A 25,821-nucleotide genomic window follows, 5' to 3' on the forward strand; every position below is an offset into this window, starting at 1 on the left:
CTGACCTAGCTCCACCAAACCACGCCAGCACTGAGGAGCTTTTCCATTGGCCTGCCTCGCCTCTTGACCGTCACAGCTCGATATTCCCAACATGCCAGAGCCTTTTGTCTTGGGCACCTTAATGGGAGATGGTACTGATTGCAATATTTTTGAGTCCCGCAGCTGACCCTGAGCTTTTATCTTTGGATTTTAAGTAGCATCGAGGTGCCAGTGACCATTAGACACCATTGTATATCCACACCCCTCCCAAGAGCTTACAGACGAAACATGAGAGACAAAGGTTGGGAGGGAAACCAGACACAGAAAGGACTTGCTCCGATCACCTTTAGAATCATAGAACACTAGACCCGGAAGGGGCCTCAAGTGGTCATGAAGTCCAGTCCCCTGCCCTCACGGAAGGACCCAGGACCATCTAGATCATCCCTGATAGACGTCTGTCTAACCTGCTCTTAGATATCTCCAGAGGGGGAGATTCCTCAACTTCCCCAGGCAATTTATTCCAGTGCTTCACCACCCTGACAGTTAGGAAGTTTTCCTAATGTCCAACCTCAACCTCCCTTGCTGCAGCTTAAGCCCATTTCTTCTTGTCCTATCCTCAGAGGCCAAGAACAACCATTTTTCTCCCTCGTCCTTGTTACGCCCTTTTAGGTACTTGAAAGCTGTTATCTTGTCCCCTGTTTTCCAAACTAAACAAACTCAGTTCTTCCCTCATAGGTCATTTTTCTAGACCTTGACTCATTTGTGTGGCTCTTTTCTGGGCCGTCTCCAATTTCTCCACATGGTTCCTGAAATGTGGTGCCCAGAACTGGACACAAGACTCCAGCTGAGGCTTAATCAGCGCAGAGTAGAGCAGAAGAATGACTTCTCGTGTCTTGCTCACAACACTCCTGTTTGATAATGTGTCCCAGAATGATGTTTGATTGTTTGTTTCAACAGTGTCACACTCTTGATTCATATTTAGCTTGCGGTCCACTACATCCCTTTCTACAGGACTCCTTCCTAGACAATCACTTCCCATTCTGTATGTGTGAAACTGGTTGTTCCTCCCTGCAGGTATGTCCATACTTGCAGCCTAATTCGAAATAAGGCTGCAAATGTAGGCATTCAAAATTGCAAATGAAGCCCCGGATCTAAATATCCTGCGCTTGATTGGCATGGTCCCAGTTGGGTGCTATTTTTGAAATTAAACAAGCCTGAAATAACTGCCCACATCTACACACGGCAATGAAACGGGCATTCAAAATAAAGCCCTAGTTCCAAATACCTGTTATTCCTCCTGCAATGAGGTTTAACAGGTATTTCAAACTAGGGCTTTATTTCGAACGCCCATTTCACTACCACGTGCGGATGAGGGCAGTTATTCCGGGCTTGTCAGTTTCAAAAATGGCACCCAGCCGGGAACATGCAAATCAAGCGCAGGATATTTAGATCCCAGGCTTGATTTGCAATTTCGAATGCCTCCATTTGCAGCCCTATTTCAAATTAGGCTGCAAGTGTAGACATACCCTAAGTGCAGTGCTTTGCATGTGTCCTTACTGAACCTCACTCTATTTGTATCTCACCATTTCTCCAGTTTGTCCAGATCATTTTGTTTTTGGATGAGGGACGTCTGCACCACAGCTTAGGATGTGTGCTAAAAAAAGTAGTGCTTTGCCAATCTCCACCTAGATGGAAAACATTTGTGAAGCTACTGGAATGTTTGCCCTCCAAGGAACGCCTACGCTTCTCATCTTGGGAATCACCATACATGACTCCTACCCCCAGCCCAAGATCAGAAATCTGAACTCACTCCTAAATTCTTACCAAATATGTCAGTGATATCATGAGCTTCTTCAGCTGAATGGAGTATTAAAAGGCCAGATCCAAAAATAAATAGGAGATGGGGGGGGAAAGAAAGGGGAAAAAAATAGTGAATTAGAGTGTTCAAGTTACAAGAAGCTGATAGAGAAGGTGCCAATTGTTCTTAAGTACACATTGTTTAATTGGTTAAGTCATTAGGATGTGGAAGATAATGTGCTAGCCAAGTAATGTCTTTATTCATACCTTTTTGATGGCTCCCAAACTTGTCAATGAAGTTAAGTTCCAACTACCATCTACATATTTTATTAGTCTTTAAGGGGCTACTAGAATATTTGTTGTTTTTCCAAGTTTTTCTAGCTACCGACTCACTCAGATTCCGCTCAAACTCCTCAACTCTTGTTAAACTAGCTTCCCCCCCCCCCCCCCCCACACACTCCCAGAAAAGAGAAATAGCGAGGGGGGAAGGCACAGTGGTAACAGATTTCCCCCGCTGGAATGTCCATTAAGTTTAAGCCTTCACTCTGGACACTGAAAGGCTGGTCATTAATGCGCCGCGACTCAGCAGCATACGACAACCGCCAGAAGTGCTGCTATGAAAAATGGTGATGGAGACCAGAAGCGATTGGAATGCAGACGGGACCCTCATTTCTTGGTATAAAAGTGATTAATGAAAAATCTCCGGCATCTTCTCTTGTCCCTGCATGAGTGGATGTGAGCAAGGCAGATAAGAACAACTCGCTCCTCATGTGAGGAAGATAATAGCAGGAATAATACGTCTCCAGAAGATTCCCAAGGCCTCGGGCTCCTGTAATAAATTGCCCTTGTCGCTTTCAGGAAATTCATGAAGAAAGATCATGAAAGCCGGCAAAAGTAACAAGCAAAAAAAAAAAAAAAACGAACAAGAGATTCAACCTGAGCAGTGCTCCTGCTCCACTTGCCCCTCGCCTTCGTTTGTTCTGCAAAGTGTTTTCTGAAATGAACAAGAGTGATGTAGACAGGTCCCTGGGCTCATAAAACGACTGTCAGAATGGGACAGCAATAAACCCTGGAGTGGAGTGGCATGCGGCAAAAAAAAATCACACATTTTAAACACTGCCACGCTCCAGAGAGCTGAGATCAGGCACTGGTTGGGCATCGTAGCAAGAGACCCTGGTAGGCAGGTAATGAGTTGGCATCTCGATACAAGACCGATCTTGTGGTTCCGACACGGGACTCGGGAGAACTGGGATCGATTCCTGACTCTGCCCCCAAACTCCCGATGCAACTGTTTAGGCAAGTCAATCTTTTTGCGCCTTGGCTCCCCTTCCCATCAGTACCAACGGAGAAACTCCTTTCGCCATCATGGCGATTTAGATTTGAGTTCCTGAAGGCAGGACCTGTCTCTTACGACGTGTGGATGCAGCATTGAGCATAATGGGGCCTGAACTTGGCCAGGGTCTGAACGCAAGTAATAAGGACAAACACTAGCTAACTCCTAAGAGCGTTCACAATCAGGGAAGAAGAGATAAGGAATTTAGTCACAGCAAAAGTAACTGGACCGCCGACCCTGAGAAGTCCACGATCCTGTTCTCATTTGCAATAGAGGCCCTTTGGACTTGCTCTATGGCGTGTAGATACTGTCACTGAAAGACCATTATAAAAGGATTTTAGTATGTATGTGAACTGGGCTCGGAAGTCTCCTTTCTCCACGGCACAAGGGTAGCACGAGCAAAGAGGGGGTGCTTCGGACTCCAACATCTGCCCATGGGGTCTGGTTGTGATGTCATGTTTGCTTGTTCCACATTGTAACCCTGCTACATGCAAGGGAGTCACTCCAGTTTCCCTGGGTGTATGAGAGAAAAGAGTCAGGCCTGAAGTGTGAGAGGTTTTTTCCCTGCTACTCTACTGTGCTTCTGTAGCCACCACCAGCAGATTTGGACCTGGGACCTCTGAAGCGGAGTATAAGAGCCTCTACCCTCTGAGCTAAAAGCCAACTGGCTCCCAGCCCATGCTGTAGAGGTCTCTTGATCTTTATGGTTGCTGTGGTCTAGGTGCCACTGTACGGTAACCACACTAGGGCTATGTCTACACTGGCGGGTTGTTGTGCCAGAAGTATGCAAATGAGGCTAAGGGTGGAATATTGCTGAGCCTCATTTGCATACCTAACGAGCCACCATTTTTGCAGAAGAGGCTCTTGCGCCAGAAGGAGCTGTCTACACTGCCCCTTCTTGCGCAAGAAAAACCCTCTTGCGCAATGCCGTTATTCCTGAAAATAATCGGCATAACAGCATTGCGCAAGAGAGTTTTTCTTGCGGAAGGGGCTGGGTAGACAGCTCCTTCTAGTGCCAGAGCCTCTTCTGCAAAAATGGCGGCTCATTAGGTATGCAAACGAGGCTCGGCAATATTCCATGCTTAGCCTCATTTGCATACTTCTGGCACAACAACCCGCCAGTGTAGACATAGCTTAGGTGTGTGGGCTACACTTCCTCCAGATTTTCACCCTTATCCTGGATCTGTCTGGCCCTGTCTCTGGACATCTCAATTCCTGTGCTCACTGTTCTGCCTTGTGTCGTCGGCTACGGCAGAAAGGGAAACAACCCACAGAGCCTTCAGCGCAGCGATTACAAAGGGGGAGCTCTTGGGCATCTTTCAGTCCTCCTCCCCCTTCTTCCCCCAAAAATCCCTCCCCACGATACTCCTTTAATGGGCCGCCAGTGACCTTTGATTCCCCAAATCCCCTGTAGCGGCCATTGGTGCTCCAGTGAATAGAAACCTCATTACCTGGTGGGTGCAGGCCAAGCAATTTCAGTCCTGCAAATGTTATTACTGAGAACATCTATTTAAGGCGATGTTGTTAACAGGAAGTTGTGGTTGAGCAAGAGGTTCAGCCTTAGTGGGGGTGCTGGGTTTATCACAGCCTAAATGGGACCCTTTGGGCAGCAAAGTGCCTAAAGGAACAGCTCTTTCCTTCCAAGGGAAAAAAATAAGGGGCCCCAAATCTGAGATTTTCACAGGTGATTAAAGAAGTGTTATATATTAGTTCCCATAATAGAAGAACTAGAGGACACCAAGTGAAATTAATGGGTAGCAGGTTTAAAACGAATAAAAGAAAGTTCTTCACACAGCACATAGTCAACCTGTGGAACTCCTTGCCAGAGGAGGCTGTGAAGGCTAGGACTATAGCAGAGTTTAAAGAGAAACTAGATAATTTCATGGAGGTTAGGTCCATAAAAGGCTATTAGCCAGGGGATAAAATGGTGTCCCTGGCCTCTGTTTGTCAGAGGCTGGAGAGGGATGGCACGAGACAAATCGCTTGGTCATTGTCTTTGGTCCACCCCCTCTGGGGCACCTGGTGCTGGCCACAGTCAGCAGACAGGATACTGGGCTGGATGGACCTTTGGTCTGACCCAGTACGGCCATTCTTATGTTCTTATTATGGAAGCTAGGCACCCAACTCACTGAATTTAGATTTGGGTGACTGAAAAGAAACAGCGGGGACCTTTGCCTTGCTGAATGACACCTGGGTCTTGACCCTAGGCTCTTAAAGAAGAGGCAAGAGAGCCTTCCTCTCTTCCCACATCAGAAGAGTCTAAGAGGACAGGGGGGAAATATGATTAAGGTTTATAATGTCATGGCTGGTGTGGAGAAAGTGAATAAGGAAAAGTTATTTACTTGTTCCCATAACACAAGGACTAGGGGTCACTCAATGAAATTAATAGGTAGCAGGTGCAAACCAAAGGAAGTTTTTCTTCACACAATGCACAGTCAACCTGTGGAACTCCTTGCCATAGGATGCTGGGAAGACTAGGACTTCAACAAGGTTCAAAAGAGCTAGATCAAGTCATGGAGGTTAGGTCCATCAATAGCTAGAAGCCAGGCTCAGTAGGAATGGTGTTCCTGGCCTCTATTTATCAAAAGCTGGGACTGGATAATAAATCCATTCACTGGATGATTCCCTGTTCTGTTCACTCCCTCTGAGGCATCTGGCATTGGCCACTGGTGGTAAATAGGACACCGGGCTAGGTTGACCTTTGGTCTGACCCCGTATGGCCGTTCTTATGTTCCTGAAGTCCTCAGGATCTTTGCTCAGATGATACTTCCTGGCACAGGGCATCCGGAACTTGTTTTCTCTCAGCTACTGCCTTTTCTTTCAAGGGCCAAAGCACCCCATTACAGGGCTCCTAAATCACATGGCAGGCTTTGAAACCCCAAGTCAAAGCACTATAGCCTAGCTATTATAGTAGGAGATAGATTACAAATCACACCTTTCTGTTCCAATAATAACAAGATTCCAGTCCCTTACTGGGAGCTTTAGATGCTATTGGGACAAAATTCAGAGGGGTGGCTGTGTTAGGCTGGTTTTGCTAAACCAACAAGGAGTCCTGTGGCACCTTAAAGTCTGACGTTAATTTGGACATCAGCTTTCGTGGGCTGGAGCCCCACAGCCATCTTTCAGGTGCCACAAGACTCCTCGTTTTTGCTAAACCTGACTAGTACGGTGATCCTTCTGAATTTTGTCCCAGTAGCATCTCAGACTCCCAGTAAGGGACTGGCACCTCATGAGCTAGGAGCTGTACGTGTATAAAAAGAGACTGACAGGATTTATGAACTCCACCGGCACGGGAGAGATTAAGTGGCTTTGGTTTGGAGTAGCTCCGCCCTACCACACCTGCAAGCTAGGGCGGGTTGAGAGGCCTCAGTCAGCGGTGGGCAGCCCTGAAGAGGGAGGAGTTGGTTGAGTTTCCCAGCTTGAAGCCTGGTAGCTAGCAATGCCTCACAAAGACTTCCTATGCTAAGGAAGGGGGAAAGAGACTGACTTTATTCCTTGTGCTTGGAGACCTAGGCAACTAGAAAGGGATCTAGGGGTCATAATCGAACACAAGCTAAATATGATTGTGGACATACATGATTCTGGGAGGCATTAACAGGAGTGTTGTGAGCAAGACAAGAAGTCATTCTTCCGCTCTGCTTTGCACCTCAGTTGGGAGTCCTGTGTCCAGTTCTGGGCACCTCATTTCAGGAAAGAAGTGGAGAAACTGGAGACAGTCTAGAGAAGAGCAAACAAACATGATTAAAGGTCTAGAAAGCATGACCTCTGAGGGAAGGCTGAAAGAACTGAGTGGCTTGAATTGCGGTTGGACATTAAGAAAAACTTCCTACCTGTCAGGGTGGTTAAACACTGGAATAAGTTGCCTGGGGAGGTTGTGGAATCTCCAGAACTGGAGAGATTTAAAAGCAGGTTGGATACATCTCGTCAGGAATGATCTAGGTGCTGGGTCCTGCCGGGAGGGCAGGGGACTGGACTTGATGACCTCTCGAGGTCCCTTCCAGTTCTAGTGTTCTAGGCTTGTGTAACTCACTGGAGTAGAGGGGGCCCCTTTGAAAAGGCCAAATATTATAACTAGACTACCCCCCCGGCAGGTTTGTTTGCCTTTCCCCTCGTGTGTAGTACTGCTTGAGGACCTCAGATCTGTTTATCACTTGGAAAATGGGGCAAAGAAGTCGGGAAGCCTGCTGCTATTCAAGCCAATTGCTTCTTGTCCTATTCTCAGAGATCCAGGACAACAATTTTTCCTCCCTCTTTCTTGTGACACCCTTTGAGAACCTGCCATTGCTGGAAAGCCTGAGTTTGGGAAAGTGCACTTTCTGTGAAGCATCCAAAGGGGGCGCTCTCATGGGGACACGTCCCATCAAACCCTCTTCTAGAAAGCCGACAATCTTAACTAAGATTTATCTGCTGCACCTACACCTCGGTGGCCAGACCCTGGCTCCACTGGGGTCAGGAGGAGGACTGCTGTTGACCTTCGAATGAGGACATGGATCCTCACTCAAGTGACTGAGCCGAGGGAGCTCGTGTTTTCCATGCAACCTCCACTTTGCCTCCATGCAAATGGCACCAATTTAGCACAGTATTGAAGACAAGCCTGTAGTCTTAGAAGATCAGTCTTTACCGACTGCGAGGTGCCCAGATGCAATGCCAATAGAGGTCATGATACACCTTGCATCTAGTTCATGCCACTGGGCCCTGCCTTTTGACTGTGCACTGTTCTCTTCCAGTTGACGTCTTGCATTCAATGGGCTAATCTAACGTCCACCAAGGCCAATAGGAGTTTCTCCCTCTCCCCTCCAGTGAGTTTTGAATTTGGCCTCCTTTACTGACAAGCCACTAATTTTCGTCAAGTCAGAAAGAAACTGCCATGGTTTTGCAAAATTGTTTGCAGCAATGATTGCTTTTCCATCCTTTACAGTGCCCCTCACCCCATCCCTTTGCTTTCTTGCGCACCAGCAACTCAAATCCACCCTGGACTTCCACTGACACTAACAAGGCAGCCTACGACAAGCAGAAAGCAGCCCTGAGTAAGTCAGAGATTCCCAGATCAGTCATTGTAAATACTTCAAGTTCTCACTACAAAGCGACTGGCTTCTAGACAGGGCTTAAGAAGACTGACTGTCGGTAACATGTTCAGACTATTCAGGTTTCAACACTGTAGGACAATGACTTGTAGGAGACCTTTGGTGTTTGTTTCACCCCATTCTTAAAAAAAAAAAAAAAAAAAAAAAAAACCACCAGACACTGGATCTCATCACAAGAACTCAGATTGGCTCGCTCAGCAACCAATCGATACGTTCAGGTAAAAAGGATTCCTCTTCCCTTCTGATTGATAACACCAGAGACTGAGGCTGTGTCTACACAGGGGAGGTTTGGCAACACAAGTGCCATTGACATGCAAATGTCGTCAAAAGCAAAAAAATTGTCAAACCGTTTTTTCTGCCTCCCATTGTCAACATTTCATGGCCACACTGCTAGCTCCCCTGGTGACAGAGCAAAGCATTGTGGGTAAGCATCCCACAGTACAGAGCAGTGGGAAGGCAGAGCTGATCCCCACATTGCTTGGGGATTCCCTCATAGCTCTGGGAGCTCTCCCTGCTGAGGAAGGTCCAAGCAGCACAGAAGCCTCTCCAGCCCTCCCCCGGCAGCAGCAGCCTGCCTGCCGCTGTGTTCCTAGCAGGGCAGAACAGGAGCAGTCCAATGATTTGCTTTCTCTTTGTTCCCCAAACGGAGCAGCTTGCTCAGCTGTCAAACAATTGCCAGAGCTTTGGGCGGGGGGGGTGCGCAGGCCTGCAGGGCAGCAGAGTTCACAGAACACTGAGCAGAGCCATCAGGGCAGGCATTGTGGGATACTGGCAGAAGCCAGTTCTCTCGATAAAACAGAATCCTCACTGGTTTTGTCAACAATAAAGGGAAAGAAGAGTCTCTTGCAGGGGTTGCAAAAGTTGCATTGCGGTGTAAATGCTCTCACTGTTTTGTCAACAAAAGGCCGTTTTTGGTGACAAAACGTGCTAGTGCAGACAAAGAACGAGTTACCTGCCTCTGCTTCCTTCCCAGAGTTCATCTATTGTGTTTCTTATAAGGAAGCAGATATTCATTTGGAGGAGATTTCATCATCTGGGACTGCAGACATGCTTCGGTCTCCTCCCTGGTGCCTGCCGTGTGGTGGGGGAGTTTGGTAGAGCACTTGATTGTTAGGGGGTTGCAGGAGGATGATCACTTCTTGTTATTTCGTGGTAATAGACTATATCCCAGAATGAAATTTTCAGCCCCTGCCCCAAACACGGGAAGGGAAAAAGATCATGATCAGTGTTTTTTGTAAGCTCTGCACTTGTGCGGTCACTCAGGAATGATTCAGATGCCACCCAGCTGATTAACAGAGCATCTGCTGGTACACTTTGTTTCTACTGGTAGTGCATCTGCCTCTGTGTACGTAAACATTTATTCCACCCATGGATGCAAAAAAAATCTGCACATGGATGGAAAAAATTTGAGGGAAGATTGATAATCATAAAATACAATACTGCTTCAAATTTGAGACAGCAGCATGAGATAGTGGTTAAGTCACCAGGATTTGGGAGGCCTGCGTTTTGGTTCCAGTTCTGCCACTGGTCTGCTGCACAGCCCTGGGTGTGTCACTTTTCTCCCCACTTGTCTGTTTAGATGAAGACTGCCTTTGACCAGCGATTGTCTTACACGATGTATGCTCAACACCTCACACAATCAAGCCTTCATCTCAGCTGGATCAGACTGGATAACAACAATAGTGCAACTTCCAGTAGATTATTTTTCGTATGCCAACCTTTCCTGTTATCCAAGGCTCTCCAGCAGCAAATATTTCCAGACTGATTTGATGCGATGCTGATCATAGATGTTACGTGCAGTGCCATGCATGCTGGCTAAAGATTCACTACCCAGCAACAAGGCAAATAAGTGTCTCAGAGGATAGGGAATTCAGGCTCCTAAAAGCTCTGGCTACTATTCCTTAACCAGAAATGCTTCACCTACTGATTTGCCTGCACACATATGCCCGACATCACATACATGTGACGCTCCACACACACCTCTCACCTAGGCATGACAGCCACATGCAGTGCGTGGATCATGTACGGACACTTTGCACGCATGTCCGAGCAGTGTGCCACAAGTGCAGGGCCAGAGTTCACACACCTAGGCATGGCACTTGCATGCTGTCTACGTGATGAATGCACCAGCACACCTGCAGGACTTGCACATGCCTCGCACACGTGCATGCATGATGCACCCATGAGGAACACATGTGACACGCACCCATGTTGACAGAGGAGATTTAGAGGGTAGGCATGCCTGGTGCCAAAGTCCTCCTGGAAAGGCAGAGGTTTCCTGGAAGCCTTTCCACCCAAATCATACACCAGGACTACAGTACCTTTCACACTGGCAGGAGGAAGCCATCTGCACATCAAAGCCCCGGTGGGAGCATGCGTGCACAGAGTCTCTCTTCCAAAGCCGTCATGCTCCCCTACATTCCCTGGAAACCGCCCTTGGTTATTTCTCTGAGAAGGGCTTTTATTTAGCAGCGACTCACACCACTGGGGCACTCAGCACAAGCAGCAACGCCACCTGGCACCCTGCTTCCTCCCCTCTCCCACGCCAGCAGCTCCAGGGGAAGGGATTCTCCTCGTGCAAATCACTAGCCCCTTCCCTCTGCTGCCAGGCAAGCCTGGGGCAGGCCACCCGGCAGCACCCGCTTTGCACGGCCTAGCTCATCTGAAGTGACAACATCCACATCCCTCTCCTCTCGGTCACCGCTTCCCATCAGGACGTGGCATTGCAGGGGACCGAGCGTCCCGCACCACTGGTGGCCACAGCCATCTCGCCCAGCTGGCCTCTGCCACAGATTTCCTCCCTGGGTCTTTGGCGTCTCAGCCCCCCGGCCAAGTTACAACACAGCTCGGCCCCCTTCCAATATTCCCCGCTCGACAACAGGCCCTCCTGGACTCCAGCTCCCACATAGAAGCTCCTTGGCCCCGACTTTCCTTCCCCTCAGGCCAGGGGCGGGGAACCTACAGCCAGTACCCCCCCCTCCGCTCAGCCCCAGGCCTGCACCCCCATGCTGCTCCTGCACCCTCCCTCTCTCCCACCCAGACACTGCACCCCAAGCCTGCTTCCCAGCTGCCTCCTCCCACACACTGAACCCCTCATTTTTGGCCCCATCCCAGAGCCAAGCAGGGCCCACAGAAATCTACTAGCCCAGCCCCCCAGGCACCAGTGTGCAAGAGGAACACGGGAAGTGGCTGCTTCTCAGTCAGGGAGCACATCAGTATGGGGGTTCCATTTTGGGGGGGACAAAGGGGTTGCTTCTCACTTCTGTGCAGCCCCCCAACAGATTTTTCTGTGGGTCAGTGGCCCCCAACCCAAAGAAAATTTCCCACCCCTGCCTCAGGCTCTCGCTCAGGACTCACCCACAGGAACCCCTACCTAGTCCAGCAGAGAGGGGGACAGCTCTCAGGCATTTCCAAAAGAGAAACTTCCAGACTCCTCCTCCTGCTGCTGCAGGCCCAGCTCCATTTAAGCCGAGTGCCTGCTGCTTCCCCCACAGCTGGGGTCAGTCTTTCTAATTGCACCCCATTCGCCCAGCTGGGACCACTGATTGGCCCTTCTGTTGCTAAACAAGCCCCTCCCTCCCCAGCCCTCCACCCCTGATTGCCCCAGGGCCTGGAGTTCTGGATCACAAACTCTGCTGCTACCTCAGCCTTCGAATTGCCCCCAGAGCCCCGGGCAGCCCTGGGGTGAGGATGGAGAGGCAGAGTGTTCACCTTGAGGCAGAGTGTTCACCTGGCTGGCTCGGGCCGGCTGGCTAGCAGTCTGCTGCTAAAAGAGAAACACCCCGATAAATTCAGCCCTGCAGAGCTCAGGGAGAGTTGCCAAGTGTCCGGTTTTCAACTGGTCAGTCTGGTATTTGAGCTTCCTGTCCGGGAAACAAATTGAGAAAATGTCCAGTATTTTCTAATTACATAAGTTTTATTATTATCACGAGTGTCCGTAGGTAGCTGCGTCCTGCCTGGCTGGTCGACACGCTTACGCTGCTTGATCATGTCTACCAGCCGGACAGTATGCAGCTACGCAGTGGGGCGCAGGGCCGGGGTGGGATAGAGTCCCCGGGACTGGACTCCCCCGTGCGTAGGACAGGCAGCACCCCGGGATCTGTGTGTGCCCAGGCCAGCCCTGCTCCCTATCAGCCGGTTCACCCTGTTCTCCCCCCCCAGCCAACCCCACTCCCCCTCGCCCCCCCGGCCAGCCCTGCTCTCCCCAACCTCCTCCTGGCCAGCCCTGCTCCCCACCATCTGGTTCCCCCCCCCCAGGTTCCCCCCACCAGCCCTGCTCCCCACCGGCCAGTTCCCCACTGATCTTCCCCCCCCCCCCCAAGCCCCACTCCCCACTGGCCAATTCCTCCCCAGCTAGCCACGGTCCCCCCAACCTCCTCCTGGCTAGCCCTGCTCCCCACCAGCTGGTTCCCCCCAGGCTCCCCCAACCAGCCCTGCTCCCCCCAAACTCCTCCCAGCCAGCCCTGCTCCCCCTGCAGCCAGTCCCCCCCCCCCCATCTCAGATCGTGTGTCCGGTATTTTTGTCAAAACCGTCTGGCACAGAGACTCGCACAATGGGGCTCCTAGTCTCTCTGATAATAAATTCACAAACCTTTTCCTTCCCCCACCTCTTTGCAGCTCAGGCGGGCACCGCGCTTTGCAAACGTTCCTGCAGCGAGGCAGGCCGGGAGGGGAAGAAGGGCGGACTGGGTTGGGTGTTAGCCGGGGTTAGGAGAATAGGGGCCATTCAGCCCTGCTTGGCTACCGATTTCCAGGGTGACCGTGGGTAGCATCTCTGTACAACCAGGGAAACTGCTCCTCCCCAGTGGACGGGGGTTGTGAGGGTAACAGTGTTCAAGGCTGTTGTGCTGAGTTGTTACGATGATGGAAACTCTGTTGCGTGGGGTCAGGAAACGGTGGAGCAACGGGCTAGGATCTGCTCCAGTCCCCAGCCTGTCTAGTCGGTTAACCGGTTAACTAATTCAACAGGATTTTACATCCCTGTTTGGCAGATGGGAAATGAATGTGATTTGCCACCTCATCATTCATATTTGTATTAGAAGACACCCCCATCCAATAGTGGGTCCCCATTGTGCGGGGGAAGTGATGATTCACCTCCCCAAAGAGCTTACGTCTATAGAGACAAGAGAGATAAAAGCGGTATTGTCATCCTGTTTCACACAGGGGAAACTGAGGCATCGGGCGGCGAAGTGACTTGATGCAGGCCACATAGTGAGTCAGTGGCAGAGCTCGGACACGCAACCCAGACTTCCCAGCTGCCTTCCTTATTGGGCTGCCTGACCATGTCTCTCTCCTGCGTCTCCGTGGGCATTTGCCCAGCTGCCCTGGGAACTCTGAAACCAGGGAGAAGGTGATAAATGCAACAGCCCGCTGGGTCCCCGTGATTGTGTCCCAGAGACTGCAAACCATGCTCCCTTGGCACCCCAGAATAGCCTCTGTCACCTTCCTTCACTACAAGCTTCCAATGGCTCAACAGAAGCTGCCAGCTGCTGCGGGGTCCCTCACAGGGTCAGATTCGCCACTAAGATGCAGCTGATGTTTACAAGAGTCTTTGCAAGGGAAGCCGTAGGCACACGAGCCTGCAGACAGGGTATTAAGCGGTCGCTCGATGCACTTGCTCTGCTCCATGGCAAACAAACACCGCATCCGTCAGTCATTTCTCTTCCATGTACCCTCACGCAGACGCAGGCCCAGGGAAAACCAAGCTTGTGGGTGTCCTACATCTCGAAAATAAAGACAAGACAATGTTCCTGATGGGCGACAGCCCCTCTCTGCAAGTAACAAACTGCTCCTTTGAGCACGGGCCTGGCTCCTCTGTACCTTTCGCCGGAAGAAACATTGCCCCACTGACCACTTCGGGCAGGGGTCACCGACCTGTCGATCGGGATTGACTGGTCGATCTTGGGGCCTCTGACAGGGGATCCTGACTGGCTTGGCCAAGAGGCTCTCACACGTGATGTGAAAAGAAGAACGATCGTTCCAACCCCCCCGCTTTTCCATCCAATGAAAGAAGCTGGATGAGAAGAACAGGAACAGACCTCACGGACCAAAGGTCTGTCTGCCTACAGCGGCCAACGCCAGGTATAAAAGAAAAGGGAGTAAAAGATTTTAAAACCGGAGAAGGCGCACCTTGGCAAGAGAAGACTAACAGGGGTAGGACAGAGGTCTATCAAACCATGAACGATATGGAGAAAGCGGAGGAGGAAATGTTATTTACCCCTTCGCGTAACACAAGAACCAGGCGTCAGTTTGAATTCGTAAAATGAACAGGCAGCGGGTTTAAACAAACGTAAAGAATTACCTCTTCACCCGAGGCACATGTAACCCGCACGCCTTCTGGGTGTGGTGCATTGCCCCGTCGAGAGGCACCGAGGCCACTTCGGGCAGGGGTCACCGACCCGTCAATCGGGATCAACCGGTCGATCTTGGGGCCTCTGACAGGGGATCCTGATGGGTCTGGCCAACAGGCTGTCAAGTGCCGGCACTTCAGCTGCTCTGCTCCTCGCTGCTGCTCACCTCCTGCCCCCCCACCCCTACCTCCACCCCCAGAAGCCTCCTGCTTGAGGTACAGAGCAGGGAAGGGAGAAGAGGGGCTCTGATATCAGGGTGCCCCCTCCCATCCTGTGTTCTATCTCCACAGAACAGTCGCATCGGGGGGGGGGGGCACAACAGGGCTTGGGATGGAGGGGTTTGCTGGCTGCGAAGAAGGGGCGCGAAGGAGGCAGGGCAGGGTTTTGGGGTCTGAGAGAGATCGTGGATTGCACTCCCATTCAGAAAGTGATCATGTGGTTACAAAGGTTGGAGACCCCTGCCTTAGGGCGTGTCTACACCGGGGAGCTTTTTTTCGAAATAACAAGGCGAGCGCCCACACTGCCACGCCTGCTATTGCCAAAGAATGGGCTTGTTATTTTGAGATGATACCGCCTGCTTGTGAAGAGGAATGAGCTTCTTTCGAAATAATTTCGGGAGTTGTTATTTCAAAATACAAATAACCAAATAGAGAGAGAGCGAGAGAGCGCCAATAAGTTTCCTTGACAGCCTCAGCTGAAAGCAGAACCGGCCCACAACACTTTGGAAACTGAGGCAGGGAGCTCAAATGATGCCCCCATACTCCCTCGCTTGGGCCAAAACTTTGAAAGGTCTCAATTCTGCCTCCTTCCTGTTCTCTTCCTCTCATGGCCCTGCTCTGCTACCTACCCTAATAAAGGAGAACTAACAGCAGCAGACACAATTTTCTACACTCTGGCTGTGTCTACACTGGTGGGTTCATGCGCAAGAACATCTTGCGTAAGGGTTCTGGTGCAAGAAGTCTCGTGCAAGAACACGTCCACACTGCCACGTGCGAGCTGTGCTTTTGCACAAGCGCTCCCATGGCCGTGTGGATGCTCTCTTGCTCAAGAAAGCTCTGCTGGACATTTTAGCCATAGGGCTTTCTTGCGCAAGAAATCCCTGTAGCGGGTCCACACTGCCTCTTGCACAAGAGCTGTTGCACAAGAGAGCTTACACTTGTAAGAAAAAGCATATCTCTTGTGCAAGAAGCCCTCTCTTACCACACTGTACTGTAAATTTTCTTGCACAAGGATACTCTGAGGATTCTTGCACAAGAACGGCCGTACTTGCACAAGAACCCACCAGTGTAGACACAGCCTCTAGGTCCTAGTGACCCCTCCCCCCCCACAGTCTAGCACCTCAGGCGACCGCCTCAGTTCGCCTCCAGGTAAGGCAAGCCCTGGCTGAGAGCCAGCTCATGTACTAAACTCTAGGGCTATGTCTACGGCAGCTTCTTGCACAAGAATAGCTATTCTTGTGAAAAAACTTGCCGGGTGTATACACTGCACGCGCGTTCTTGTGCAAGTAAATTTACAGTCTAGCATCAGAAAACAGGGCTTCTTCCGGAAGAGTTATTCCTCTCCCCACGAGGAATAAGCCTTCTTGTGCAAAAGCTCTTGTGCAAGAGGGCAGTGTAGACAGGCAACATGAATTTCTTGCACAAGAAAGCCCTATGGCTAAAATGGCCATCAGGGCTTTCTTGCGCAAGAGAGCGTCCACACTGCCATAGACGCTCTTGTGCAAAAGCACATCTCTTGCGCAAAAGCACATGCCAGTGTAGACGTACTCTTTGGAAGAGTTTTTGTGCAAAAACTCTTCCACAAAACAGTTCTTGTGCAAGAAGCCGCCAGTGTAGACGTAGCCTAGGGGTACATCTACACTGCATGCTTATTTTGAAATAAACTATTCCGGAACAGTTCTTCCGAAATAACTTATTTTGAAATAGCACATCTACACCACAGGGAAACCTCAAAATTAGTCCGAAGCAGGCTTACCTAATGTAGATGTGCTATCTTGATTTAGAACCGCAGGAGGCACTGGGGAAGAATAATTTAGAATGACCCTGGTGAGGGGCTATTTCGAAATAGCAGTACTGGAACATCTACACATGCCTTATTTCGAAATAGCTATTTCAGAATAGTCGTTATTCCTCGTAGAATGAGGTTTACAGATTTCTGAATGAGCCATCCGTTATTTGGAAATAATTTCAAAATAACGGAACGGCTGTGTAGATGCTTGCATTGTTATTTCAGAATAACACTAGTTATCTCAAAATAACAGTGCAGCATAGACACACCCTAGAGGTTCCAGGTTTGGTCCTGCTTGCTGGCATTACGCACAGTTAACCTGTGGAACTCCTTTCCGAGGGATGTTGTGAAGACCAAAAATATAACTGGGCTCAACAAAGAATTAGTTCAGTTCATGGAGGACAGTCCATCAATGGCATTTAACCAAGAAGGCCAGGAACACAATCCCAGGCTCTGAGTGTCCCTAAACTTCTGATGGACACTAAATTAGATGGACTACAGTTCTGGTCCAGTAGGGTTGTTCTTACACAGTGCGTTGAACCTCACCAACCAGCTAAGTAGCAGTTCTACAGAAAAGGACCTGGGGGTTACAGTGGATGAGAAGCTGGATATGAGTCAAGTGTGCCCCTGTAGCCAAGAAGGCTAACGGCATATTAGGGTGCATTAGGAGGAGTATTTCCAGCAGATCCAGAGATGTGATTATTCCCCTTTATTCGACTCTGGTGAGGCCACATCTGGAGGATTGTGTCCAGTTCTGGACCCCCCACTACAAAAAGGATGTGGAAGGGGTCCAGCGAAGGGCGACCAAAATGATGAGGGGGCTGGAGCATATGACCTACGAGGAGAGGCTGAGGGAGTTGGGTCTGTTTAGTCTGCAGAAGCAAAGAGTGAGGGGGGACTTGAGAGCAGCCTTCAACTTCCTGAAGGGAGGTTCCAAAGAGGATGGAGAGAGGATGTTCTCAGCAGTGACGGATGCAGAACAAGGAGCAACGGTCTCAAATTGCAGTGGGAGAGGTCCAGGTTGGATATTAGGGAAAACTATTTCCCTAGGAGGGTGGTGAAGCACTGGGATGGGTTCCCTAGGGAAGTAGTGGAGTCTCCATCCCTAGAGGTGCTTAAGTCTCGGCTTGACAAAGCCCTGGCCGGGTTGATTTAGTCGGGATTGGTCCTGTCTAGGGCTGGGGGCTGGACTTGATGACCTTCTGAGGTCTCTTCCAGCTCTATGGTTCTATGATTCACCCTGCTGCATTGCAGCCACGTGTGCCTCGTCCGCTACACTGTCTCTCTCTGCCAGCTTCCTTCTGTGATCAGTCTATTGGATGGCAGCTGATCACGGAAACATGTAAATCCTCTCTTGTTTATGAGCGAATATAATCAACTTCTGGCTCCCGCACTTTCCAGGTGGCCGTTGGATGTGCCATGCTCAGTGTATAAATCCCTGGTGATTGATCTCTGATCTTTAAAAGAGGGCTGAGAGGGCCGCAGCACATCTGCATGCATCTGGAATCCAAAGCTGGGAAGCAGCGGTTCTGAAGCGCCTGCCATTTATTCCCTCCTGCTCCGCTCTCTGTTTCGCTGCAGTCCAAACAATGCGCCTGAAGGTGATTTATGTATAACAAGAGCAGCCCCCAGTGGCTGCATCCGTGAACTCCGCCACCAAGGAGCCTGTTTCCTTTGTGTCTCTTGCAGGCTCTGCAGCTCTGTCTCCCTCGCCTGCATTTAGTCCTGCCCTGGCACTGAGCCCAGCATAGGGAGGGCGTGCTGGGGGTCGCATGCATCTCGCCTGTTGTGGGGTTGCTGGGGGCTAATTTGGCCTGTAGAACAGAATAAAACAGCCCTCGTGCCCTGACTTCAAAAGCCGCTCCGGGCACGGGGGGTACCTGTGAATAGCTAAGACTGGTCACCCGTGTTCCCTCTATTTTTTTTCCATCCATGTGTGGAATAAATTTGGTTATGTGCACCGAGGCATGTGCAGATGTGCACCACCAAGAGAAACACACGGTGCTGGCTGTGGGCAATCCGCTAATCAACTGGGTGGCATTTGAATTTTGCCTGGATGGTCACCCAAGCTCTCAGCTGCCAGGGAACACTGCTGACCATCTCGTCTCACTCCTGCTGCTGGCATACCCTCTGCACCAGGAGCCCTTGCATCCCGGGGGGTGTATTGTCAACTATGCCCGACCCTTTCCTGGTGGTATTCTCCATGGGGCTGCTTTGCCACCCTTTTTGGCTGCTGTTCCTCTTGCACAGGGACAACAGGCAGGGCTAAATTCTTCCCTTTCTCTCTCTCTTTTACATTGTCCACAATAACCCAAGCTATCCTGCCAGCTCACATTGGATTCTTGCCACGCGCTTACTTAGCATTGAGTAGGCCAGGGGTTCCTCTCCCACTTCTCTTCTCTGGGAAGGCAAAGGAACATAGATACCATATACAGGTGGAATTTCTCTAGTCCAGCACCCTCGGCACCTGATTGGTGCCGAGCCAGAGAATTTGTCAAACTACAGGAGGTCAATATTGTCTCAGCATCACCAACACTCCTACTGCTTCGTGGGCTCTTAGAAGACATTTGGGGGTAAATTAGAGCTAAATAACAGCACAGAACAGGACTGGTGGCAGTCAACAAACTTTTGGGGACCGCGGGAAACTTGGCCACACCCTTGATCAGTGGATATATGGCTAACTCAAATCATGCCGGACCACGGAGGTTGCTGGACCAGAGAGAGCCGGACTAGAGAGGTTCAGCCTATACATGTTCAGCGCTGGGGTTGCTTGTGTCAATGTTGGCAGAATTACATCAGCCGAGAACTAACATGCCATCGTGGCTGAGTGTTGTCTTAACAAGGCTGCATGCAGGAAGGTGAAACTGGCTTCTGTGACAGCTGGACTCTGTGGAGTCCATCTTATGTCAAGACGGTGGCATTAAGGAGTGTTCGTAACTCCTATCCCATAAGGCTTGCAAAGGGGCTGGCAAGGCCAGATCCTCTGCTGGGGTCAATCAAACGCCCAGTCCTGCATACAGGACCCAAATTGCACCCACATTTCCTCTGAGCCTGCAGACCAATTCCTCTGCTCGGAGCTGCCCCTTCTCTTTGAAAGAGGCGAGCTTCATACGAATTCCCTGAGCCTCTCGGCAAGTCAAAACCCCACCCAACAAAGAGGGAGCCGGTTGCTTTCTGCTCCACGTCCAATGCGCGGGGAGAAGCGTTAGTGGGGGAGGGATGGCTTGTGCCCATCGCTCTGCTCGTCATATCCGAGCGACTTCCCTTAACTTAATCGGGAGATGGCTTGTTGACATTTTTGCTCCATGTGGCTGCCCAGGCATTTCAAAGTGCCTGAGATTTCATTATGTGAAAGGCAGTCGTTGGCTCTGCTACTGAGTCTGGCTACTTTTCAAAGCATCTCCATTATTATTATTGCAGTAAAAACATCCAGAACGAAAATCCTCCAGTTAAATGACCAGAAAGTGCCCTAAGGCAGCACTAAGCCAAAACATTTATCTACCTAATTTTATTTCCCAACGACTTTTTTTTATTCAGATTTACACTGGAGTGATAGATATTTGTAGCTTTTTTTTTCAATGTAAATTGTGAACTGATGAACAGTCCTTGACCAGTGGCCCAGGAAAGCAAAGGCTTCCATTTATCCACATTAAAGGTGTAGCCAAAATGTAGCATTTTAGATTTGATATAAAAATATAAATGTGATGTGTAATGACTTGCTTATCTGTAGGCTTCTATTTCACCCTGGGTACATCTAAACTACGTTTTTTTCCAAAAGGATATACAAATTCAGTGGCAATTTGCATATCTTCTTCCGATCTCACTTTTGAAAGAGGATCTTTCGAAAATGAAAGTAGTCTAGATGCCGTTTTTTCAGGAAAAAAACCCTTTTTTGAAAAAACCGCGTAAACCTCATTTTTTTTAAGGAGGGGCGGGGTTTTTTTCGAAAAAGGGGTTTTTTTTCTGAAAAAAACGCATCCAGACTACTTTCACTTTCGAAAGATCCTCTTTCGAAAGCAAGATCGGAAGAAGATATGCAAATTTCCATGGCATTTGCATAGGCCTAGTTTCTCCTGATTAGCCAATGTCCTGCGTTGCAAACTGAGTTGTGTCTTCTAGTAACTATGACTGCCTTTTCTGAAATGCTCTGCAAAATTGTGTGGTGTGTGTAGAGGAGGGGTGTGTGTGAAAGCCACAACCAATGCCCAGATGGTCCAGAAGCTGTGGGGACCTTGAAGATAACCAGGAAATATCCCTGCTGCCTGAGGCTGAATTAAATTGGCAGAATAGATGAGCCCTGGTGACAGGCAGACATTCCCCCCTCCTCCCAAGACTGAGACACAACCAAGAGATCTGATGGGAAGCCTGACAATTGCGGTCAACGAATAACTGTGGAAAACCCTGGAATCACCATCGACGGATGAATGTTTGCAGAAGGACACTGCAAACCCCAGAGCCTCCCATGGGAATGGGCATGTATGAAGTGGCGGGCTTTTGCCATAAGACTCTGAGTTGGGACCTGCAAGCAAAGGCTCAGAGGAACCTCAAATCGTGATCGAAAGACCCATGTTCAGTCTGACTCTGCCAATAAGATTGATTTGAGCCACGACAGACTGGTCACAATAAATCATCTGCAGGGTGTGTGTGTGTGTGTGTGTGTGTGTGTGTGTGTGTAGATGCATATGCTGCGTCTCATACTGTACTTTTAATACACACAGCATATTGCCTTTTCCCTTGAAAAAGATCCCATGGGCTTCTTATAAACATACCAAAAATACTACATGGGGCAGCCTTTCCCCCACACCGCCGGGCCAATGTTTCTCTGTCGTGACATTTCCAAGTACCAGTGGGAAATTCAGTCTCTGTCACAGAATCGTAGAACTGGAAGGGACCTCGAGAGGTCATTGACTCAGGCCCCTGCCCTCCTGGCAGGACCAAGCACCATCTAGACCTGGTGTTTATCTAACCCGCTCTTTAAAATCTCCAATGGTAGAGACTCCACAACCTCCCTAGGCCAGGGGTCTCCAACCTTTTTAAGCAGGAGATCACTTCTCTGAGACCCCACCCCTGCTTACTCCATCCCTCTGCCTCCTCCCTCACTTTCACCAGGCTGGGGCAGAGGGTTGGGGCGCAGGCTCTGGTCTTGGATTAAGGGATTTGGAGTGGGAGAGGGGCTCTGAGCTGGGCTTGGGGCAGACAGTTGAGGTGTCAGAGGGGGTTCTAAGTTCAGGCTCTGGGAGGATGTTTGGATGCAGGAGTGCTTGGGGCTAGGACAGGGGCCTGGAGTACAGGAAGAGGTTCATGGTTGGGGTAGGGTTTCAGGATGTGGGATCCTACTGGGCACTGCTTACTTCAGGTAGCTCCTACAGTGGGCCTAAGGCAGGCTTGCTCTGGCCCTGCACCACTCCCAAAAGCAGCCAGCAAATTCCATCCTAAATCCTATTATGCCCCCTCTCTGCTCTGTGGAGATAGGATCCAGGGTGGGAGAGGGGGCACCAGCAGTCCTCTTCTCCCTCCCCTGCCCTGCACAGCAAGCAGGAGGCTCCTAGGTGTGGGCAGAGGCAGCTCCAAAGCAAAGGGCAGGACTGCACAACAGCAGGGGGAAGGGCAGCTGAAGTGCCCATACTTGATAGACTCGTGGCCAAACCAGTCGAGGTCACCTGTCAGAGGCGCCAAGATCTGCCAGTCGATCCTGATCTACCGGTTGGTGACCCCTGCCCTGGGCAATTGATTCCAGTGCTTCACCATCCTGACAGGTAGGAAGTTTTTGCTAATGTCTAACTTAAACAGGGCCGGCCCACAACGTTTTTGCACCAGAGGCGGGGAGCTCAAATGACGCCCCATGCCCCCTCGCTTGGGCCAAAACTTTGACAGGTCTCAATTCTCTGGGTCCTACTGGTGTCCCCTCCACCAAAGTCTGGCACCTGAGGCGGCCACCTCAGTTTGCTTCCTGGTAAGGCTGGCCCTGAACCTAAACCTCGAACACTAGCTCCACACTCCCATTGGCTGGGAACTGGCTGCCGGCTACTTCTGGGGCACCACAGGGTCAGCAGTGCCAGGAGAGGCAGGAAGCTGCCTTAGCCTCCGTGCTGCACCACTGACTGCGAGCCGCTCAAGGTCAGCCCCTCCTGCCCCAGCCATGCCCCCCCTCATAGTCGGAGCCCCCTCTGCACCCCAAAGCGCCCCTCCTCCGCCCCACCCCGGAGCCCAAACTCCAGTCAAATAATGTTGGGTCACAGCATCAACAATTGTCTTCAACTGGCTCAGGAGAAAAAAAATGGAAAGCTGCTGGTGTATAGTCTAGTCTCCTGCCGGCTCTCACACTTGGGTTTATTTTCAGGTGTTGGGTTTAGGGTGTGGGTGCTGGGTGGTGTTGGGGTCCTGTGAGAGGAGCTCAAACTGGATGAGCTGGCCCTCCCTTCTGGTCTTAAACTCTACGGCTACGTCTACACTGGCATGATTTTCCGGAAATGCTTTTAACGGAAAAGTTTTCTGCTAAAAGCATTTTCGGAAAAATCGCGTCTAGATTGGCAGGCTGCTTTTCCACAAAAGCACTTTTTGCGGAAAAGCGTCCGTGGCCAATCTAGACGCAGTTTTCCACAAAAAAGCCCTGATTGCCATTTTCGCAATCGGGGCTTTTTTGTGGAAAACAGTACTGTGCTGTTTACACTGGCCCTCTTGCGCAAATGATTTGCGCAAGAGGGCTTTTGCCCAAATGGGAGCAGCATGGTATTTCTGCAAGAACACTGACGATCTTACATGAGATCGTCAGTGTTCTTGTGGAAATTCAAGTGTAGACAGCTGGCAAGTTTTTCCGGAAAAGCGACTGATTTTGCGGAAAAACTTGCCAGTCTAGACACAGCCTATGACTCTCTTCCCAGTTATTAGTATTCGTACTTCTGGCTAGCTCTCAGGGTATGTCTACACAGCAGCGTTATTTCAGAATAACACAGAGCGGGTCTACACTACAAGCCTTAACATCGAAATAATGGCGAGCTGGAGGGTTTCTTACTCTGACTCCTGTAGCCTTCATTTCACGAGGAGTAAGGGAAGTCAGGCTACATCTATGCTACGGAGTTTTTCTGGGATACCAGAGACGTATCCCGGAAAAACTCCCCCACGTCCAGGGAACGTGTCTGCTCTTCCGAAATGTTTTTCACGAGGAAGAAGGGCTCTTCCGAAAGAGGAGGTTTTTCCAAAATTTGGCCCAGAGTAGATGAGCCAAATTCTGGAAAAGCCTCTTCTGGAAAAAGAATCAGAAAACAGTATGCGAATTGCAGAGTGCAATTTACGTACCTTTTTCCAAAAAAGAAGTGTAGTGTAGACTCAGAGGAAGAGTGTCCTTCCTTCGACTTCCTGCTGTGCAGACAGTGCCAAAAGCCAAATTAAGCTATTTCAACTTCAGCTACGCAACTGATGTAGCTGAAGTTATGTAGCTTAATTCCACTTTAGCCCTGCTGTTCAGAGGTGCCGTCATATAGAGCTTTCCATCAGTAGAATAAACCACCTTTCCTTTTTTATTTCCTGTACTAGCTGTGTATCGAGGCAGTGGGGATGAAGAACTTGTGTGGGTTTGGATGTGAGTTTTTGGATGTGCACATTCTCGTGGCTGTGTGTGTGGGGGGGGGGGTTATATGTGTGATTGTGTGAGCGTGTGCATGCATATTCATATGTGCGTTTGCATGCAGGGTTTGTACCAGTCTCCCTCTGCTTTCTCTCTCTCCCTTTCCAACTTCCCCCCCCCCCCGCCCCACACACACACACACACACACACACACACACACACACATATGATATAAACAAACCTGCCTCTGGACATGTCATGGCTTAAAATAGATGTTCCTACATCAGCCTTTCTCCAGCAGCCGTGGCAGCAGCAAGAGCTGCAGCGGCAGGAAGACATGGCCGACCGGATCGGGCTAGAAAACTCCCCCTGAGCAGAGAAATCGCAGCCTGCACAAAGGTAGAGTAACGGGCTGGGAGGGGGGGCTGTCTCCTGCCTGCTTCCCGTCTGTCTGCCTGTCTTTCTGTCTCCTTGTGAGCATGTGGGGGTGGGCAGCCTGTCCTCAGAGAGCCCGTGGCTGTGCAGAGAAGCCGTGAGTGTAGGCAGGATGTGTCTGTCTATCTGTCTCCCTCCAAGTGCAGCATGTGGGGGGCAGGGGCGGTGGAGGCAGCCAGGTACCTGGGAGCAAGAATCACCACATACACCGACCACAATGGTGTTTGGGGGGGTCTGCTTCGAGGTCCCCTATCTCAGGTAGCAATTGGTGATATTCACCCACTACCGCCCCTTGCTCATCGACGGGGGGCTGGGGCAGGAGACGAGGCCTAGAGCCTTACGCAGGCCTGTCCCACCAATGCTCAGGGCTGCCCGCCCTGCAGTCGAAGGTGGGTTTGCAGCTCAGGCAGGAAATACCCTGACTCGCTTTCATCCAACCCGTGCAGCCAAAACCGGCCGTGAAAAGGCAGCAGCACAGGTCCGGTCGTGTCACCTTCGCCCGCCCCCCTCCCTCCCCAAACTCGTGGCCCCCAAAGCATGCTACATTAAAACAACATTCTAGTGGGGGGGGGGGTCAGCCAGACTCTTGCTGTTTGAACTCCCCTGGGCACCCCCCGGGGTGCATATGTGACCAGACGTGTCCCCCACACTTCCACATGTGCCGAAGAAGGTAATTTTGGCCCCTGCTACAGAGCCCTTGGCTCCTGCATATGGCCGTCTCCTAGCCAGAAGTGAACCCTGTCCCCTATTAGGTCTCCCCCTCCATTTAGACCCCAGCCCTCATCATCACCCCCCCTCCATCAGTTCAGCCTCCCACCCCACAGACTCTCACTATCCTCAGTTCAACCCCCTGCTCTGCGCTCGCCTCATCTGCTCAGACCCCCACGCTCTTCCCTTCAGGCCTGGCGAGGGTGAAGTGGGGTCCCCTTTTCTATTTCCCAAGTTGGCAGGGGAGCAGCCACCTGGGGCTGACAGCAGGAGCCCCGGCTGTACCCGGGCAGCCATCTGGGGCTGACAGCGGGAGCCCTGGCTGTACCTGGGCAGCCACCTGGGGCTGACAGCGGGAGCCCCGGCTGTACCTGGGCAGCCACCTGGGGCTGACAGCGGGAGCCCTGGCTGTACCAGGCGGTAGAGTGCTGTCCTCAAGCTTGCCAGGTATTTATTGGCATTGATCTCCTGGCATTGGAAAAGGTTCAGAAAAGGGTAACACAAAGGATTAAGGGTTTGGAACAGCTGCCATATGATGAGAGATTAAAAAGACAGGGACTTTTC

The 25,821-nt window shown here is 50.6% G+C and overlaps 1 long non-coding RNA gene across 1 annotated transcript in view; it reads right to left on the reverse strand.

Moving 5' to 3' along the window:
* LOC142820954 (uncharacterized) overlaps window positions 1–11,669 on the reverse strand; it is a 52,102-nt gene extending 40,433 nt beyond the window's left edge. The window contains exon 1 of the long non-coding RNA XR_012897984.2: window positions 11,567–11,669. This is a non-coding gene — a long non-coding RNA (uncharacterized LOC142820954). The remainder of the gene's footprint in view (window positions 1–11,566) is intronic.
* Window positions 11,670–25,821: the final 14,152 nt, after the last annotated feature.

Source organism: Pelodiscus sinensis, chromosome 28, assembly GCF_052426305.1.
Source record: "Pelodiscus sinensis isolate ZL-2025 chromosome 28, ASM5242630v1, whole genome shotgun sequence".
Classification (NCBI taxonomy): Eukaryota; Metazoa; Chordata; order Testudines; family Trionychidae; genus Pelodiscus; species Pelodiscus sinensis.